At 44.1% G+C, this 17,500-nt stretch overlaps 1 protein-coding gene and 1 long non-coding RNA gene across 4 annotated transcripts in view; one reads left to right on the top strand and one right to left on the bottom strand.

The window, feature by feature from the left end:
* LOC116663145 overlaps window positions 1-17,500 on the bottom strand; it is a 133,351-nt gene that overhangs the window by 63,570 nt on the left and 52,281 nt on the right. The window lies entirely within an intron of this gene.
* The window catches only part of FXN (frataxin), a 34,363-nt gene continuing 23,063 nt past the window's right edge, over window positions 6,201-17,500 (top strand). Inside the window, exon 1 of the mRNA XM_032477801.1 lies at window positions 6,201-6,337. The gene's annotated coding sequence lies outside the window, so the exon portion shown is untranslated. The remainder of the gene's footprint in view (window positions 6,338-17,500) is intronic.

Here is a 17,500-nt window from a genome sequence, read left to right on the forward strand (position 1 = left end):
AGGTCCTCAACTTCCTAGGCTACAGGGGATATAAAGTATCCCCACGAAAAGCCCAAATTTCCTCCCAGAAGGTTACCTACCTGGGACATGTTTTAAGCCCAGGAAGGCATGCCCTTACAACCCAGCGCAAAGAGGCAATCCTCCACTTACAGCCACTACACACAAAAAAACAGCTTAGAACCTTCTTAGGAATGGCTGGGTTTTGTAGAATCTGGATCCCAGGGATTGGTCTCATGGCAAAACCATTATATGAAGCCTTAAAGGGACCAGACATAGAGCCTCTAGAGTGAACTGGAAATTTACAAAGAGCATTTGATCAGATTAAGACTGCCCTGACTAGCGCCCCAGCCATGGGGATTCCAGATCTAAACAAGCCCTTTACTCTGTTTACCTCAGAAAGACAGGAAATAGCCCTGGGAGTTCTCACCCAAAAAGTAGGGCCAATTCCTAGGCCAGTGGCATATCTCTCCAAGCAATTGGACCCGGTGGCCTCAGGAAGGCCAGGCTGTCTGAGAGCTGTAGCGGCCACAGCCCTGCTAGTTGAAGAGGCCACAAAGCTCACCATGGGCCAGCCTCTGGAAGTACTAACCCCACATCAGGTACAGGGAGTATTAGAAATTAAAGGGCATCAATGGCTGACTGGGGGACACCTCACAAAATATCAGGCCCTCCTTCTTGACTCTCCTGAAATAACTCTTAAAGTATGTCAGACCTTAAATCCAGCCACCTTTATGCCAACAGAAAGCTCAGAGGAACCAGCTCATTCTTGTAATGAGACCATCGAGCAGGTATATTCTAGCAGACCAGACCTTAGGGACCAGCCCCTCGAGGACCCCGATGCTGTCTGGTTTACTGATGGAAGTAGCTACATACATGATGGCGTCTGAAAAGCAGGGTATGCCGTAGTGGACTTACATAAAATCACAGAGGCAGATGCCCTGCCACCTCAGACCTTAGCACAAAAAGCTGAACTTATAGCCCTAGCTCGAGCTCTAAGACTAGGAAAAGACAAGAGGATCAATATCTATACAGATTCTAAATAAGCAGTTTTGGTGTTACATGCTCATCGCTGCCATTTGGAAACATAGGGGACTCCTGACCGCACGGGGCTCCCCAATCCAGCACTGCCAGGAGATCTTAGAGCTCCTAGATGCAATACAAGACCCCAAGGAGGTAACAGTGATCCACAGCAAGGGACATCAAAAGGCAAACTCAGATATAGCAAGAGGAAATAACCTGGCAGACAGAACAGCAAGAAAGGCAGCTCTTAAAGCCCCTTCAACCCAAGCTGCCTTGCTCCCTGTATACCAACCCCCAGCCCACCTTCACCACCTCGGTGTACGGACAAAGAAATAGAATGGGCTAAAACTAGCGGATACCAAAAGGGCCCTGGTGGTTGGTGGATTAAGGAACAGACAACAATGCTGCCCAGAGCATTACAGTGGAAAATGTTAGTCACTCCATGACTCCTCTCATCTGGGGAAGGATGCTTTGACTAGCTTGGTAGAAAAAGTTTTCTCAGGCATGGGCCTTCCTCAGACTACCTCAGAAATCACGAAGGCCTGCAATATATGTTACTATAACAACCCAGGGGGAAAACTTCAGCCCCTCCCCTTCTCCAGCCTATCCAAAGGAGAGAAACTTATTTAGGAGAGGACTGGCAAACAGAATTTACCCAGATGCCATCCTCCCAGGGATATAAATACCTTCCGGTTTTTACTGACACTTTCACTGGATGGGTGGAAGCCTTTCCAACGAGGACTGAAAAAGCTCAAGAAGTCATAAAAACATTATTAAAAGAAATAATTCCTCGGTTTGGACTTCCATGGTCCTTGCAAAGTGACAATGGCCCTTCTTTTGTGGCTAAAATTACGCAACAAATTTCTACGCCCTAGGCATTTGCTATCATCTCCATGCTGCCTGGAGGCCTCAATCATCAGGAAAAGCAGAAAGGGCAAATCAAACCTTAAAAAGAATCCTGGCTAAGCTTTGTCAAGAAACATCAGAACCATGGACAAAGCTCTTACCCATAGCCCTCCTGAGAATCAGGGTGGCACCTAAAGCGGGGCTAAGGCTCAGCCCCTTTGAAATGACCTACGGTAGACCCTTTTTATCCTCTGATATATTGGTAGACTCTGAAACTGCTGAGCTTGTTAAATACTTAATTAATCTGGGACAAGTTCAAAAGGCGATTACAGAATATGGAAATCAGATTTTACCAAGCCCCAGCCAGGAAACAGCTTCCATTCAGGTTCAACCGGGAGACTCTGTCCTAAAAACGTGGACCAACTATTGCCCAAGTGGAAGGGGCCTTACCAGGTCCTTCTCAGCACTGCCACTGCAGTAAAGTTACAGGGGATCGCTAACTGGGTACATCTTTCTAGAATTAAACCTACCCCTCCCCCTGAGTCTTCGCAGGACACAGAGGACCTTGGACAGCCAGAGGAGCCCAGGTGGACGAGTGAGCCTCTTCAAGACCTAAGACTCTTGTTCAAGAAGGACAGAGGCACTTCACAGACCCCAGGCTGAGTAACATTATTTCCCCTTGTGCCTGCTGTTACCCTCGTCCGCCCACACTGACAAATATGCTTTGGTGGATTTGCATACTTATTGTCCTCCTCTTTCTCCTGCTAGCTCTCACAGTCCTATGAGTGTCACTTTAACACCGCACCCACACCTGAAAAAAAAAAAGTGCTCTGTCAGTACTGGGTTTAGTAAAACCCGCTCCAAATCTGAAAGACACCCCACAGTTTCTTTTTTTCTCTTCCTTTTTTTCTTTTTCTCTTTTCCTCTCTCTCTCACCCCCCAAATGCTAGGTACCCTAACTCCACCCTTACTTTTTCTTGTCTCATTTATCCAATCTCTTTGTCTCAAGAGTTAACATGGAAACATAACATAATAGTCAATAACCCTCGGATTATCGCTAAGGGAGCAAATCTCTCTCTGCTGGATTTGCCATCCACAACCCACCACCCCAGGAGACATAAGCACTACTCTCAAGGCCCACCCCTAAATATCTTTAAGCCTATAAACTGGAGTGCTATAGTGGGCCAGCCTCTTTACACATCGCCCTGCCCTCCTAACCACATACATGTACAATGACAATTCACAAACTAATGCCAACAAAACTTCTTGTGCTAGTTATTATATCAGCTATCCCCTTACTATAACCCTCCCTGATTATGAACCCCCTCCTGGATACTCCAAACCAAAAACAAAATTCAAAATACAGATGGACCCCTCCGTAACTGTCTCCCACCTCCCGAAACTTTTCTTCAGCTATATAACCAAACCAATCACATGGTTTGACCAGCACCACCTGGATTATTATGGCTATGTGGAACCTCAGATAACTACCTCACAGTGAGCAAAGCCATTGCTCTCTCACACCTAGACAACACACTTCACTATGGGGACTGCACCTTGGGAACCGTGGCTCTAGCCCAAATAAATGTCCTCAATGTGACTCATGTGAGACAAAAAAGGGCTTTTGGTCTGGTACTAGCGGAAATTATAGGGATGGTAGGTGCTGCTGCCCCTTGGGGAGGATTTGCCTACCATGAGACAACCTTGAGGGACCTAAGCTCCTCCCTGGATAACGCACTAAAGAAAACCCGGAGACACTCTAACACTCTTAAAAAAGTCCCTTGATTCTCTGGCAGGGGTAGTCTTTTGACAATCGCCGAGCCCTAGACTATCTCTTAGCAAGCAAAGGAGGGGTTTGTACAGTCATAAACAAAACATGCTGCACATACATTAATGTCTCAGGAGAAGTAGAAGTAAATGTTAAAGAAATGTATGAACAGGCTTCCTGGCTCCACAGGTACAACCAAGGAAAACAGGAATGGGCTGAGACACTTAAGGGATGGTTTCCAGGATATACCTGGCTTCTTCCATTTCTAGGCCCCACAGCCACCATATTTCTCATCTTTCTCTTTGGTCCTTGTATTTTTAACCACCTAGTAAAATTTCTATCCTCTAGAATACAACAACTTCATCTTCAAGTGATGATGCAACAATGATTCCAACCCATCCCACCTGAAGATAAAGACCATCAACATCCACTGGACAAGGCCTCTGCCTCCTTCTACTCCCCACTCTCCACCCCTGCCACTACTAACAATCCCGAAACCCCTATCTCTGACAGAAAGCAAGGAGATCTGGACCCACAGGTAGGGACTACGTCCATGTTCAGCTTGAAGCAGTTACAGAAGACTGACCATCGTCCCTTTTCCCTTTAAAAGATTTTAAGGGTCCAGACTCCTTGAGGGGAAAGTGTTAGAGCAGGCAGATAGCTAAATATGAGCAGAGAAAGGGGGACACAGACCAAATGGCAGGAATTGGGCAGAAAGGAGGAGCACAGGCCAAATGCAGGAAACCACACATCATGTGAGCAGCAGGGATCCTTGGGCAGAGAAAGAAAAGCTGGAATCTTTGGGCTGATAAGGGACCACACCTTTTGGCTTGGAGACCAACAAAGAAAGGTCAGAAAAGGCAGGAATTTCCAGTGTCCGAATGTAACCTTTTACTCATTATGCCCTCATTTCAATAAAATTAGCCTTGCAGATCAGAAGTACCCATCACGCACTGACGCCATGACACTTCCGATCCAGACTAAATAAGGACAAAAATCCCTCCTCCCTTTGGGAAGGTGGAGTTGGGATGATAATCAGGGAATATGACCCCAAACCCTTCCCTCCCCAATGAATATTCCGCCCATTTTTACACCCTATATAACTAACTTGCCAAAGAAACTCAGGGCAGCTGCTCACCTGAGCCTGCCTGCTCTCCCCTGAGAGTATTATCCATCCTTGAATAAATCCTCACTTTACCTTTTTAACCTCTAAGTCTTGTCTCTGAATTCTTTCTGGGACGGGACAAGAACCTGCAACACCTGTTGCATCTATGGGCGACACAAGGACTGGTTCTGAGCCTGTTTTAATCTTGGGCCAACAAGTGAGGACTGACTACATACTCAGAGAGGGTCCAGTGGGAGGGGAGGTGGAGGACAAAGACCTAGTGTTGACAGCAAGAAGAGCCCAACTTGCCCCGAAGGGAAACCCATATTCTCCCAAGAAGAGCAGAACAGTGGAGGGGTGACTGCCCCTCTGCATCTTGGGTCAAGGCAGTTTCCTGGCAGGTGGGAATCCTAAGTCTTCCCCATAATATAATCTTAGACGTCCCCTCTTTGCTTTCCTCACGGTAAACCAGCTAAAACTCTGCCCATTTCTGACTTACCTCCAGATTAGTCAGCAGAATTACTACACAGAGAGCAATTACTGCTAAGTAAATTTTAGCAGTAGTCCCATGCCTTGGAGGTGGTGAGACAGGATGGAAGTGGGCAGGGCACAGCCATTCAAGGAATGCTACAGCAATTAACATCAAAATGGTGAAAGATTCAACCCCCAGTAGGCCTTGAGGCTCAGGATGAGGAGAGATTTAACTTCTAGTAGATCTTGAGCTTCATTATATGTCCATTGTAATATATTGACATGGTGAATAACACGCCCACAGGCACCATGGCAGTCTCAAGGCTAGCCACAGAAGGTCAAAGAGAGGGAAATGGCCAATTTTTTGGGAATCCCAGCCCCTTCCCCAGGCTACTTAGACTGGTCCTTCAACTTATTAGCATATGAAGCCACCAATCCCATAAAAACTAGCAATACAGTGCCTCGTAGCCGCCCCTCTCTCTCCCTCTTCGGAGCCAGCCCACATTCTGTCTATGGAGTATGTACCTATTTTTAATCTGAGCACCCAATCCCCACACCTCGTGGCCTTTCCCTTGCCTTTCAATATATCTCTCTGAATGAATCTACCTTCACTCAACTGTGGCTCGCTCTTGAATTCTTTCCTGCACGAAGCCAAGGGCCCACATTTGGAGGGGCACGTCCCAGGGGCTCAACCGAGACCTGGGACACAGCCTTCCTCCGGCCCCACATCTGCTTTCCTGCATCAGTGGGACAGTTTGTTGAGAAGCAGCCACGTGCCATTGTATGACAAATTAATATGGCATTAGTCCCTGAAATTCAATTTAAAAAATGAACGAGGTTCTAGAGTGAGCTTAGGCTGCATATTAGAAAAAGCTCCATACCTTGTTTACAGGTCAGAACATCAAGTATTTAGTGGTCCCAGAGCCAGCACAGAATAATTACACTCTGCTTCCCTCCACTTTCTGCTCTGCTTTTCTTCATAGTTTTCGGGGAGAAGAGAGTCCTTAGTGCACTCAAGGGAATGGGGATTCCTCTGCATTCATATAAATCCTCTCATTTGATTGGAAAAGATCAGAGAAGCAGACTGCAGTGTGTCCAGAATGTCCTGCCTGGAGCCAAGTGAAGAGGTGAGAGCTGGCCCAGCTTTGTGTGTCCATGTGAAGGCAATTAAGATAATCTTTCGCCCTCAAAATTGCTTACTGGCAATTACACCAGCTGACTCCTCTTTACTGCTTGTGATGCTGTTTCCAAATGGCTAATAGTATAAGAAAGCTTGTATTAGTCAATCTAACTTCTTCTCTATCTCTAAAATACTTTCTGAGAACAAGGAAAAGAACTCCCCCAGAATTCAAACAAGAAAAAAACTGTAAAAGCCTATTTCCCCAGGAACTGTGTATATAATGCTGCATATTCTGGTCCAGAGAGAGATACTTATAACTGGATTTTGATAAAAGCTAGCTCCTAGTGTATTTACTTCCTATTAGCGGTACAATGTAGAAGATATTTGAATACCAGGTTTCCATATCAGATATATAAGCAGCAAGGATATCTATAAAATGTTGATTTTATAATTGGCATGGCCCTGTTATATGAAAAAAATTTATTGGGGGAGTCGGAAATTAGGAGCAAGTTTACCGGCAGTAACTTAACAAGTACTACATTTCTTAACAAAAATCTTGGCAATCATCCATCGATCGATATTGCTATGTTTATAGAAATGGGCTGATAAACATGATAATCAGCATTGTAATGTTGGGATACAGAAAGGAAGCAGCACTAGAAATAGGCCCTACTTGTTTACCTAAACATATTTATTCTGATGCAAAAGAAACTGTTAACAGTGGTTACCTCTGGGGAACAGCACTAGGAGTTTAGGGAAATGCAGATTAGGAGGGAAACTTTTACTTTTCATTTTATAAACTTCTGAACCACTTAAATTAATGTTGACCATAAGTTACTTTACTTGTTAAAACAGAAATGAGGTAGAGCTGTAAGTTTTGAAATGGTAAAAGATCTGTAAATTAAGTGAGGGCAGAAAATCACATTCATTTGAAAATAAGGAGCTACATAACTGTGTATATGCATATATGTTTACATATATATCTATATGCACCCAAAAAAGACCTGTGAAGAGACACGATGACTCAGTCACACTTACCTCTGGGGATGAAAGATGAGAGGTAAGGTATTCTACATGCTTCATTACTTGGTTTTCCACAAACGCATTTACTTATGTGCTACTTGTATAATGCTTAAATAAGTAACATGAGGACACTTTATAAAACCCTTTTTCTCCTACTTGAAAGTTCTCCCCCTTCTCCTGGTTACTCTGGAGGACTGCACCAATCCCATTCTATCTGATTCTGGTGGGTTTCTAACCATAGGCCCCACCCACTTGAGTTAAAGTCATGGGTGGGCACGTGACCCAAGATAGGCCAATCAGTTCCTCTCACTCAGGCATTTGAATCTTGAGGAGAAACACATGGGGACCAAAGGCATTTGTAAATGAGTCAGCATCTTACAAGGCTGCCCATGTGTAGCTAAGGCTGTGAAATCAACAAGTTTCCCGGGCTCCTGGCCTTCTCCCGATTTTTCAATTCTTCCTTTGTCTATCTTTATTTCTTTAAATAAAAAAAAAAAAAAGAAAATGGAGGGAGAGAGAGTAGTAAGAGTAATAAATTTATTGAAAAGGATAATAAATTCAGTATCGATCACTTTGTGTCCATGGTTCTTATAAGACGTTCAGATGGAAATGCCTAAAAGACTGTTGGAAAAATGGGTTTGGAACTCAGCAGAGAATAAGAATGGGTGGCACAGATTTAAGAGGTATGAGAGTGTTGCCAAAGTACATGATCCAAGAGAGACAAGACCACAGTCAAGAATGGGACAGTGGGAAACACCTGAGGGTGGGGAACGAGTATCAGGACACTGCCATTTGTCCACCATGGTTAATACCCCAAAATACCACTACGGTATCTGGGGAGGCCTGCCGTCTTCAGTCCTGAGAAGATGATTTCTTGTGCATACACACCCACTGGGCATTGTCACACGGCTGCAATGTGACAGCACATGTATGATGCCTAGTCATCACATAACATACAGACAGTGTAGCCAGGTGACTGAATAAGAAATTGTACCCAGGACAAGATGTTAAATCAGATAGCATGGACCATGCAGAGAGTTTCTGCAACCATTTAGGGTAAAACAGCATATGAGTTTCTCAGGGACCTCTTCTGCAATCCCCATAAAAACCCACATTTCATGAAAAAGAGTTAAGGTTCTCAAGAGAAACAGGAAAGCCCTGGATATTTTTTTCCTTGGAGGTCCCACGTGACATCTGGTGATCTAGCATGCCTGCCAATTAACACTAGAAAAGGCCCTAGGTGGAACCCTCCTACTCTGTTGGCAAGAATGTAATTTGATGCAGCCACTGTGGAGAACAGTATGGAGGTTCCTTAAAAAACTAAAAATAGAGCTACCATATGATCCAGCAATCCCACTCCTGGGCATATATCTGGAGAAAACTCTCATTCAAGAAGATATGTGCACCCCAGTGTTCGTAACAGCACTATTTACAATAGTCAAGACATGGAAGCAACCTAAATGTCCATCGACAGATGACTGGATAAAGAAGTTATGAGAAATATATACATATATATATGTATATATATATAAAATAGAATACCACTCAGCCATAAAAAAATGAAATAATGCCATTTGCAGCAACATGAGTGGACCTAGAGATTATACTAAGTGAAGTAAGTCAGACAGAGAAAGACAAACATCATATGATATCACTTATATGTGGAATCTTTAAAAAAAGGACACAAATAAACTTATTTACAAAAGAGAAACAGACTCACAGACATAGAACACAAACTTATGGTTACCAAAGGGGAGAGTGGGAGGAGGGATAAATGAGGAGTTTGGGATTAGCAAATACTAACTACTATATATAAAATAGATAAACAGCAAGGTCCTGCTGTATAGCACAGGGAACTATATTCAATAGCTTATAATAAGCTATAATGAAAAAGAATATGAAAAATAATACATATATATGTATAACTGAATCACTATGCTGTACATCAGAAATTATTGACACAACATTGTAAACTGACCATACTTCAATTGAAAAAAAAAAAAAAAAAAAAAAGGCCCCGGTGGAGCAAAGCACTCACAGAATCCTCCTACCAAAACAAGCCCCAGAAATCACAGGTCACAAAGTGATGTCCCTCAAGTTCTCAACCTAAACTGTACTTTGAATCATCTGGGATATTTTTTTTAAAAATACTAATGACTCATCCTGCCTCCCAAGATTCTGACTTAATTGGCCAGAGGTGTGATTTGGCATCAGAACTTTTAAAAGCTCCTCAGATGGCTGTAATGTGCAGCCAAGGTTTAGAACCATAACAAGCCCATGTATCTTTTGTTTGACTTGCATTATACCGGCCTGCACAGTATTTTTTAATTTGTTAATTACTTTCAATCATTTAAATCGGTCAATTTCATATACCCCTCAATCACCCAGATTTCAGTCTTCTGTTGGGATAGCTAGCTGTCCACAGTAGGCCTGCATTCCTAAGGACACTATTCAGTGATGCTGGGGTGCAGCCACACCTTACATGAGCATTTTCTCTGCATTCCCCAGCCCTCCCCACTATCACCACAGCACAAAGCCGATGACAGTTGCTGCTTATCATCCAGCTTGCGCTGTGGGTTTTCTTACATCAGTGTTAAGGGGGGTGAAGTAGTGCTTATCCCTGTGTCTCCAGCAGAAGCAGGATAGAGAAAGACAGTCTAGGAGGGCCATGTGTTCCACAGGGCTGGCCACTCATTTCCAGCAACTCCCTGGCACCTGCAATATTTGGGTGTGTGCTCTTGATTAAAATCTATCTGTTTTCCCAGAAGGTACGTCAACATGCCTCATAGCCTATGGAACAAAAGCTGAGAAGTGTGAGATCTCAACTCTCATTATCTTAATAATTAGGTAGCGCTCCAATACAAAAGAAAGCTACACAGGGTGGGGCAGTGGGTGTCAGACAGGCTCAAGGATGTATTGTACAACATGGGGAATAAAGCCAATAATTTTGTAATCCCTGTAAATGGAAAGTAATTTTTTAATTTGCATAAAAATTTAAAAAAAAAAAGAAAGCTACATAAAAACAATAAGAAAGGAAGGGCACACAGTGGCACCAGAGAGCTAAGGAAATGCAGGAAGCTTGTGTCCATTATAAGGGACAAAGGGGGCTGGAGCCAATCCTGACTATGAGATATAAAAATGCCTAATCAAGAATGAAAAAAAGGAAAAAGGAAGAGTGCAACTGTAGAGGTGGATTGCCTTGTTCCCCAGGGAGTTGGAGCCCAAGTGTGATTCTGAGATTCCCCCTTTGTAAGCCTGCCCAGCACTGTGACTTGGCCCACCGGGCCTCTGAGTCTGTGCATACTGTCACTGATGTTCTCTCCTTCCTGCCCTCCTGTGTCCAGCTGACTCCTCACGTCTCAGGTCTGAAGGTCACATGCCCTCCCCACCCCCCCCCAGGGAGAAATGGCCTCCTCTCCGGGCTTCTACAGCACCTTATAATTTATTCCATCACAGCACTTGCGTGGCCTTTGTAAATGCTTTTAAAGTATTTCTCTCCTCACAAAAATCAACTCAAAGTAAAGACTTTAATGTCAACAAATTTCTTCTCTATATTCAATATGCTGTAGTAACCTATAACAAAAAAGAATATGAAAACGAATATATGTATGTATATGTATGACTGAAAATTATGTTGTATACCAGAAATTGACAAAACACTGTAAACTGACTATAGGTATACTTCAATAAAAAAATAAAATAAAATCACAATAAAAAAAAAAGACTTAAATGTAAGACCTAAAACTACAACTCTTGGAAGAAAACATTTCCTCTTAGAGGAAATCCTCATGACATCGGTCTTGGCAATGATTTCTTGAAAATGACACCAAAAAGCCCAAGCAGCAAAAGCAAAAATAGACAACATAGGATGACATCACATTAAAAGCTTCTGTGCAGCAAAGAAAATAACCAACAGCATGAAAAGGCAACCTATGAAATGGGAGAAAATACTTACAAACCTTACGTCTGCAAAGGGGTTAATATGCAAAGTGTGTAAGAAACTCCTACAACTCAACAGCAAAAAATAAATAACCCAACTTAAAAATACGGAAAGGATTTGAATAAATGTCTTCTCCTAAGAAGACATACAAAATAGCCAGTAATATATGCATACCTCTGAGCTAGTGTGAGTTCAGTTCCAGAAGGCAAAGATCACAATAAAACAAGTCATGCAAATGTTTTGGTTCTCCATCCAGCTCATATAAAAGTTATCTTTACACTGTAGTGTATTAAGTGTACAATAGCATTATGTCTAAAAAAATATATACATACTTTAATTTAAATATACTTTATTGCTTAAAAAAATGCTAACCATCATCTGACAATGCATGTCTGCCACAAAATTTCAATTTGTAAAAAATGCAATATCTGCAAAGCACAATAAAGTGAAGTGCAATAAAATGAGGTTTGCCTGTATTTGAAAATCAATGCATTAATCAATGAGATGCTCAACGACAATGAGGTATCATCTCACTTCTGTTAGGATGGACATTATCAAAACGTCAAAAGATAGCAAGTGTTGGTGGGGATGTGAAGAAAAGGAAACCCTCATACACTGTTGGTGGGAATGTAAATTGGTGCAGCCTCTGTGCAAAACAATATGGAGGTTCCTCAAAAAATTAAAAATAGAACTGTCGTGGGGGGAGGGCATAGATCAGTGGTAGAGTGTGTGCTTAGCATGCACAAGGTCCTGGGTTCAATCCCCAGTGCTGCCATTAAATAAATAAATAAACCAAATTACTACCCCTCACCGAAAAAAACTATTATTTTATCCAGCAATCTCACTCTGGATATATAACCAAAAAAAAAAAATTGAAATTAGAATTTGGAAGACATATCTGGACCCCATGTTCATTACAGCATTATTCAAAATAACCAAGATATGGAAACAGCCCAAGTGTCTATTAGCGAATGAATGAAAAAAGGAAATGTGATACAGACATATAACAGAATACTGTTCAGCCTTAACAAAGAAGGATATCCTGCCATATGTGACAACATGGATGGACCTAGAGGACATTTTGCTAAGTGCAATAAACCAGTCACATAAGGACACATACTACATGATTCCATTTATATGTCGTATCTAAAATAGTCAAACACGTAGAAATGGAGAGCAGAATGGTGGTTGCCAGGAGCTGGGGGGAGGGCGAAATGGGGAGTTGCTATACAAAGGTATATGGTGTCAGCTGTGCAAGATAAATCAGTTCTAGACACCTGCTGTGTAACATTGTGCCTATAGTTAACAATACTGTATTGTGCACTTAAACTTTGGCAAGAGGGTAGATCTCACGTCAAATGTTCTTACAATCCAAGATTCCAGGAACTCTGAAACTGGAGTCGGATAGATCCCTGTGAATATTTGAGCCATCATCTGACACTCCAAAGGTGAGACAGGAGAACTGTGGCCTGAGGGCCAGTCAGCTCAATAAATGTCAATATTTAGGAACGACTTGGAGGACAAGAAATCAAACAAGAAAGGGGGAAAGCATTAGTGCTATATTGCAAGCCAGCTGGAAACAGCAAAAGAGAGAGAGGTAAGACAGCATGACAGCTTAAAGACCGAAGTCCCAGCTCAGACACTTACTAGCTGGAGAATTCGGGCATGTGAATTAGCCTCTGAGCCTCGCTGTAAAATGGGGATAATAATAATGCCCTCAGTGTGGCTGTTAGGAGAATTAGATGAGAGCGTATACGTTAGGCACTTGCCCAGTGCCTAGTGATGGTAGCGATGGCAGAAAGCTCTACACTTTCAACTCTAGAGCGCTGAGGAAAAGGCTTCCCACACCTCCACTCCACCCCCTCTGCTGAGCTCTGGTTCACGGTCTCTGGTGAGGGTGCTGTCTGTGGGCAAGCCTCATTTCCTCGCTGGCTTTTGGCTGGATACCTCAGCTCTTCAACACGTAGGCCTCTTTGTAGGCTGCCTGAGTGTCCTCACAGTATGGCAACTAGCTTCCCCTAGAGTGAGTGATCGGAGAGAGCCCCAGAAGAAGGCCAGTCTTCTAAAACCTAATCCCGGACATGTCATTCCATCACTTGGGCCATATTCAACGGGTCACACAGACCAACCCTGGGACAACGTGCTACAATGTGGGAGGGACTACACAAAATTGTGCATGATGGGGGGATCCCTAGGGGACCATTTGGGGCTGGCCACTACACTTCCTCTCCCTCTTGCTTTCTTTTTCTCCATACCACCTCTCACCAACCAACATATTATTTAACATATTTTGTTTACAGTCAGTCTCCCTACAATCGAATATAAGAGGAAGGGAATTTTGCCTGTTTTGTTCACTGTTGTATCATCAGCCCCTAAAACAGTGGCAGGAGCACAGCGGGGATTCATTAAACACGTGTTAAATGGTGAGTCATGAGCCACCCAACTGCACCATTTCTACAAGAAATGAGTCTGAGTTCCCAACCACAATATCGTAGCTCACAGGTCCCATTCCCACTCCTTAAAAAAATTCTAGGACGAGATTCTCGCAATCTATGAGGAAAAACAGGACAGCGTCTTTATCCCCTATTTTACTCATGAGGCAGCTGAAATCCAGGCTGATGCAGGGTCTTCTGGCCCGGGGTCAGCAAATGGTGTGGCGGGTGTAGGACCAGTTGCCCTGCCTTTGGCCGGTGCATCTAGGGGAAGTCCTGACAGCCCTCTGCAGCACGTAGCCTTCCTGACAAGTCACAGTCCTCACAGACTGGTTCACTAATAATTTCCTGTGCTTCATATAATTAACAGTGTCTATTAGTACTATGGCTTCCACTCAGGCACTGCAGGAATGAAAGGCAGAGCTCAGGAGCCGGGAGGGAAGGCATCGTGCAAACGCCCTCACTCTTTACTCTCCCCCTTCCCTAGAGGCACTTCCATTTCACCCCAGAGAGCACCTTGGGCCCAGGCTGCCTGCACTGGTGTTCTAGAAGTGGCAATGGGGAGCAGTTGTCCCCACAAACGGGAGAAGGCTCTACCACTTCAGGATGCACCAGTTCTGAACTGCGTCCCTCCCTTCCCCCCCCCAAAAAATTACCACAAATTTAGCAACTAAGAAAAAAAGAAGGAAAGAAAGAAGGAAGGAGGGAAGGAAAGAGAGAAAGCGAGAAAGAAACTGGAGCAGGGCAGTGAGGGTGGTATAACTCAGTCACTCAGTCATAGGGTTTATGCTTAGCGTGCATGAGGTCCTAGGTTCAATCCCCAGTACCTCCATTAAAATAAATAAATAGATAGATTTAAAACCTAATTACCCTCCAAAAATAGAAACCCCAATGTAACCCCTTCCCCATTCTGGGGTTACACACGCACACGCCCGCTGCTGGACAATGCAGGTCCCATGGCATCCCATGGAGGGATCCCCACTGGCTTAGAGTGGTTTCCTAGGTAATCCCTTGTCTCCGCCTTCAGGGACGGGGCCTGGGACCACAAAAGCCCCTTTCCCCTCAACTGCTATCAAGGCATAAAAGATTTTTAACAATATGGACATAAATTCAATCCAGCTGATGAACAAGTTCACCTCTGAAAACCAGAAGTAGAAGGACAGCAACAAAGATGCCAGTTCCGCTCCCATATGGCATTCCCGCCCCCATCCTCTGGGACCCTTGATTGCCCAAGGCAGAAGAGAGGGGGAACAGGACAGGGCCTGCGTCCTGGCAGAAAGCAGTGGAGGGGTTGGTAACGTCACCCTAGAGGGAGAGGCGAGAGCAGGCACCACGGTGACGGTGCCGGCCACGGGTAAAGAAGAGGAGCCGTTCTCCTCTCCTCACCCGACGCTTGTCAAGACCACCCGCTCCTCTGTGCTGCCTGCAGCGGGGCGGGGAAACACCCAGATCAGCTGCTGGGGCCTGGCTTCTCGGGGATGGCACCAGCCTGCATCCCTTAGGGCGGGGACTGGAAGTCGGTGCCCCACCAAAGTGGTCCCAGGGGAGCTTTCTGCCCTCTGGGGCCACAGGTGTGTGAACACGGCCAACCATGGGCCGAGTGCGTGACTAGGGTTTGAGGATGTCTTTGTTTTGCACGTATAGTTTCACTTAATCCTCACACAAATCTTTGAGGTAAAGGTGTGTTTGCTCCATTTCACAGGTAAACTGAAACTCAGGTTAAAAAATAGACCGAAGTCATCTAGATAGGGAGGGACAGAGAAGATTTGAACACTGTAAACGATGTTTATCTAAAACTCAGAAGTAAGGCAGAAAGATGGCTTTGTGTCTTCAACTCAAAGTTATACGAGAATAGTGGTTCTTGCCCGGGGACAGTGAGCCATGTCTGGAAGCATTCTGGATTGTCACAAGTGGACAGGGGAGCAGATACTACCACCATCTGGTGCGTGGAAGTCAGGGATGCCAATAAACATCTTATAATGCACAGGACAGTCCCCACAACAAAGAACCATCCAGTGCAAATGTCCATAGTGCCACGGTTGACAAGCTCTGCTCTAGGACAATGTGATTAACTTTGACTTACTACTTGCCATTAATTAGGTCTCAGGAATGTCAACTTCTAGAAAACTGGTAAGATGCAAATGAATCTTATCTAGGAAGGTACCCTGAAGGTTAGTTTTGCAGACCTGAAGGACACTCACCAGTCAGGGATCTAACTTAGCAATCTCACTCCCACACTCTTATTATCACTGTCCGTAGGGCTCAATCTCCTCCAACCTCTTTGAAACCAGCTTTGCCTTCCTGCTGGTTCCCTCCTGCATCTCCCTAGGACTGCCACAACAGAAGACCACACACGAGTGGCTTACATGACAGGAACGTATTTCCTCATGGGTCTGGAGGCTACAAGTCCAAGACCAAGGTGCCAGCAGGGTGGTCTCCTCTGAGGCCTCTCTCCTTGGCTCGTAGACGGCTGCCCTCTGGCTGCCTCTTCACGTGGTCTTCCCTCTGTCTGCTCCCCAATGTTCCTTCCTCTTCTTATAGACTCCAGGTACACTGGGTAAGGGCCCCACCTTTGTGACCTCATTTACCCTTAAGTGCCTCTTTAAAAGTTTTGTCTCTAGATACAGTCACACTCTGAGGTGCTGGAGGTTAGGACTGCACCATATGAACTTCAGGGAGTGCAATTTAGTCCATCATACCGCTCTCATTAATTAATTTTTGACATGTGGTCAGTATACATTTGTATGGGAATTAGTTGTTTTTTTTTTAATTATGCTTTGCAATACATCCTAAGTCCCCAAATTCTACATGTTCTTACTATACAGGCAGTAGCCCTTGAGGGCTATTGTGGCACTAAAACAAATTCAACAAGAATGACTCTCTAAAGTGATATTTCAGATACATCATTTGCTTCTCTCCTCTTGTCCTGTTAACCAGACTCCATGAAGAGTATTCTGGTACCGGGAGAGTCCTCTGCCCGAAACTTTGTTAATCTGTCACATCAAGGATCAAACACTATCACATGGGGACCTCAGCAAATAAATTCCAAACATCCTTTTTCTTCTGCCCACTGAAAATTTCAAGATTTAGCATATTATTTAAATAATTCACCTGTTTCATGTTTATTGTCAAAAACATTTTGAAATTATTGATCGATTAATTTTCTGACTATCTTAGGAGCTCAATCTATATTAAAATTCAAGGTCATGTATCAAATTGCACTCCAGAGCTGCGATTCAGATTCTGGCCCCATAAGCAGTCTCCTGGGACCGACTGCTATTTCTCATCCCTCATTATAGAAAAATTTGCCCCTGGCAAGTGTCAGAGAAGAAGATCCTCGGTAATTTCTCATATCATTCAATCCAAGCAAACACAATGGGCCTGCTTTTCCCGAGCTGAAGTCACCTCTCAGTAGGAAGCTAAATGTTATGCTCTGAGTCAGAGCATGGAGCTGAACACAAGGCCAAGCAAGAACAAGTGAGAATTTGGAGACTTAAGTTTTTATCATCTGTGGTGGGCTTGGGTAACACTCATTTTCTCACACTGATGAGCTTTCCCATCCTTTCATCTGGCAAGATGCCCCTGGACCTGACCAATCATGTCACCTCATCCCCTTGGCAACAGTGACTGCTCCAAGTGGCAGGCACGTGACCCCAGCAGAACCAGTCAGCACCCTTCATGCCCCATGCTGCAGGAATACCTTGGAGATACTGCGAGTTCAGTTCCAGACCACCTCATTAAAGTGAATACCACAATAAAGCCAGGTCACAGCATT

The sequence above is a fragment of the Camelus ferus genome, chromosome 4 (genome assembly GCF_009834535.1).
Source record: "Camelus ferus isolate YT-003-E chromosome 4, BCGSAC_Cfer_1.0, whole genome shotgun sequence".
Taxonomy (NCBI): Eukaryota; Metazoa; Chordata; class Mammalia; order Artiodactyla; family Camelidae; genus Camelus; species Camelus ferus.